Below are 4,174 nucleotides of genomic sequence, written 5' to 3'. Positions count from 1 at the left end.
CTTCTCGTGGTGGAAACAGCGTGAGAAACGAGGACTGAAACACGCACGCACGCTGTTGTCAAAATTTTCTTAAAGTGCTCGAAAGCGAACGTGCGGGGCAGGTTGCAAACGGGCGAGTCTCTCTTTTGGGGGGAGGGGAGGGGGAGAAATTATATTCGGACAATGTTTTAAATATATGATTTAATTTCAGGCAACTGAACCTCTTAATGGAACTGCTCGAAAGATGTAGCTTCGCTGCAAATCGGGTTGCGATTCTGCAAGGCCACACAAGTCTGCTGTCTGTTTTTGCTTATCAGTGCCAGAACTTTAGATATGGCTGTACACTCCAATAGATATCGACTAAATAGGGGTCAGAAAAGAATTGCTAAACCCCTCGTATTTTTTTTTTAACTCTTTCGAGGCATTATTGAAACGCTTACAAAGATTCCCCACTGCCCTGACAGAACCAAAGCTGATATCAATTCCATATTTGCAGAGAACGGGAGCCATGTTATGAGTGACGAGTACAGAGTTGCAAGATTATTTTGATGCGATTAGCATTCTTAGGGTACTTCACCCGCTTTTCGTGGGCTATCTATCTATCTATCTATCTATCTATCTATCTATCTATCTATCTATCTATCTATCTATCTATCTATCTATCTATCTATCTATCTATCTATCTATCTATCTATCTATCTATCTATCTATCTATCTATCTATCTATCTATCTATCTATCTTATCTATCTATCTATCTATCTATCTATCTATCTATCTTGTTTCCCCGCCAATTTGGAAAGTCCACGGTCTAATGGGTAGAGCATTGGGTTGTGCTGATGGAACCGGGTTCTAAACCGACCGCCGGACCACCTTGGGTCACGTCGAATGTGGCGGTGGGTTTGTGCCGCTCATCAGTTAACCCGTGTCACGCCAACCTGTGTTACTGGGTATGTGCCTTTGCTTATGTGCCGCTCTTCAGTGAACCTTCTTGACGCCAACTTGGGTAACTGGGTATCTGTCCCATAGTATGTGCCGCCTCTTCAATGACAAAAAAAAAAAAAAAAAAAAAGAAAAAAACACTTCAGATTCCTTCTGTGCTGAGGCGGAATCGAACCCGCGTCATGTATATTCAGACAAAATCCGGCCCGTCTCTGAATGTATATTCGCACACGCGCCATGTGCGTACTTCACGGCTGAATTACCCAGCGTATATATCCAGAGAAGGAAGCGTGAGAGAGCAGCCCGGCTGCATGCAGTACACGGCTCACCCATGACGCGTCTCTGTGGTGGCAATACTGTGTGTCGCGACTTTGATTCATTGGTAATCGCATTAACTTCGACATTCATCGTGAGATGCTTTCTGCCGCATTTTTTTTTATTGGTTGCTGTGTATCGACCACCAAACTCGGCACCCGATTATCTGCGTGACCTGTATGAAGACTTGCTTACATTCACTGACAAGGAAGTGATACCGTTGGGCGATTTCAACCTTCGGGGTGTGTAGACTGGGATCGTCCTGTAACAAATCCTGAGTTCGACACGCACGTCGGGGATACTTACCTGATAGTATAATGTTGGGTCCAAGACGTCCACGAAGTAGCATAAAAAAAAAAAAAAAAACACGACGCGTGTTTATGGTGCATCAGCTGCTTCTCATTTAGATCTAATTTTTGTCAACCGGCCTTTAGAAATTTTGCTACACTGTATTGGTAGAGTGTGTAATTTCTGATCATTAAATATTTATCATGCCCCCTTGATGTTCACAATGTCACCTCTAAGAATTCATTATAGTGAAAGACTTCTCGCGAGCCCACGATGAAAGTGTATACTTGGTTATTTGGATCTTAATTTGAACAGCTATGAAGGAAATAGTGGTTCCCCGTGCTTTGGGGCAAACTTTACGAATTGTGTAATATTGCCTAAATAACTATTCCTAATTGGACTAAAAAGAAACACGAAAAAAAAAACATGGGTTACGCGAGATCTTGCACCTCAAACGAAAGATGAAATGGTTGAAACGTGGTGCTGCTTCTGATTCACTTCTACAATCGACTAGATTTAAGCTAAGTCAAGCCGCAGGTTGTGCCAAGCAGTAATACTTTCAAACCACGTACGATACCAAACTTCATTTGTAATGCGCCGCAAAAACGTTTTTTTTTTATTTTTAGCCGAAAGAAACGAGTCAGTGGATCGCCATGAAGGCGTTGCTGTAAAACAGGACATTGCCGAACACTTCAACAAATACTTTCACAGTGTTTTTTCTCTGGGCCAGATGAACGTCTGTGCCGCAGTAATGCTTCTTGTCAACACGACTGCCACATAATCTCGCTAGATGGCTTTGTTTCTATGTGGCTAAACCTTAAAACTAAAACATCCCCGAGGACTGATTCACATACCGAACGTTTTCCTCCGCCATTATGCGGAGAAGCTAGCAGAGTTTCTCGTTATTATTTTCCGCGCATCACTTTGATCGCTTTGTCTTGTTTAGTGAAAGTACCTCTATTGATTATCAAATAATTCTTAATTCTAGTTTTCATAACATACATTGATGGTGTGCCAGGTGGGACATGGAACTAAACGCAGAGAAAGCCGTTTTTATGAGGATAACCAGAAAGAGAACTTATCGTTTCCGTATAACCTTCCATCCGTACCACTCTCTGAAGTTAATGAGTTTAAATACCTGGCAGTAACGAAAGCGTTAAGTTGGAACTCTCACATCTATAACATATGCGCCTCCTCCTTACGTAAACTTGGCCTAATGCGACCTAACGCGCCCCTGCAGAAACAACGTTTAGCCTGTGCATCTATCATCAGGGCGACACTTGACTGTGCCAGCGTCGTTTCGGAAATTCGGACCCCCATACGAAACGCAACATCGAAGCGCTAGAGATGATTAAAAAAACATACGTCTTGTTCACATATTTCTAGTATCGTTCCACTGATTCACCAATTGAATTAACCTAATGAAAAGCACGACATTCAAACATTACACCTAAGACGGAAAATACACAGACCCAAACTTCTTTTCCAGTTCAAAAAATAATAAGTTATCGTTACGTCCTCAACAATGTCTCCAACCACTAACAGCCAGGCGCACCAGACATCGACACGCTGATTTCTTAACACTATACGTCACCAAGAGAAATGCTTCTAAGTTTTCATTTTTCCCACGAGCGGAACCAGTTCCCACTGATGTCATTGACCAGCGTCAATGATATCGAGAACAGTGTTTCCAACTAGCAATGTTTTATTGTACTTTGATAGTTTGGAGTTTACAATACTTATTCTCGAATTATGTTTCTTGGTTTCCGAACTGTTTCTTTACTTTTCCATATTACAAATGTTCAGATGTCTTCCACTTATTTTTTCGTTAGCAATTGTGAAATTCGCAAAGTTTTGTCGTACTTTGAGGGATCACATTTCACAATTATTGTTCTCGCTATATGTTTATTGTTTTCCGATTTGCTTTTTCTACTATGTACCTCGTATAATCGTTGTTCGACGTGTTAGATCCTCCTCCTGTGCCAGCAATATATTGTTAAAAAAATAAAACAAAATAATTTCAGACAACCGAATTTATTAATACAACTTCTCGAAAGATATAGCTTCGCTGCAAATCGGGTTGTTATTCTGCAAGGTCACACAAAAAAAGTCTATCCTCCGTTTTTGTTTATATTGTTGTTGTTTTCCTTGCTTGAAACGCGGCAAACGCCGGGTGCTAGTCGTAATGGTAGACGCGGCTTTATGTACCGCGATATATGCGCATGGAAATTAATTCTATAAAAATTAATTAAACTGGCTTGTTGATTTTTATCCCGAATGCCACAGTGATGTACATGTAAAGCCGGCACCGCTATATTTATTGATTACTTGAGTTTATGTAGAGACCATAGGGTGTATAGATGTATGTACGTTTGAGATTGTGCCAAAATTACTGTCTATCTCAGCGCCAAATCAGCTTTTCACCTGCGCCAAAATCTGCGCCGAAATGTCAAATGGCTGTTCGACCACTGTAAAGGTACAACCTATACCTACGGTATACGGTGGTGGCAGACACGGTCCATGGCCGGTGAGATGTCAGCTCGGTCACACGCGGTTACGTCAACCACAAAGGGAGGCCACTTGCTAAGTGGGGCGCATGGCCATGGGGGTTTCAGCTTCCGATAGCCAAGATACTGAAGGTAAATCTACCGG

The sequence above is a fragment of the Dermacentor silvarum genome, chromosome 1 (genome assembly GCF_013339745.2).
Source record: "Dermacentor silvarum isolate Dsil-2018 chromosome 1, BIME_Dsil_1.4, whole genome shotgun sequence".
NCBI classification, from domain to species: domain Eukaryota; kingdom Metazoa; phylum Arthropoda; class Arachnida; order Ixodida; family Ixodidae; genus Dermacentor; species Dermacentor silvarum.
Note: the sequence above shows the minus strand (reverse complement) of the source record.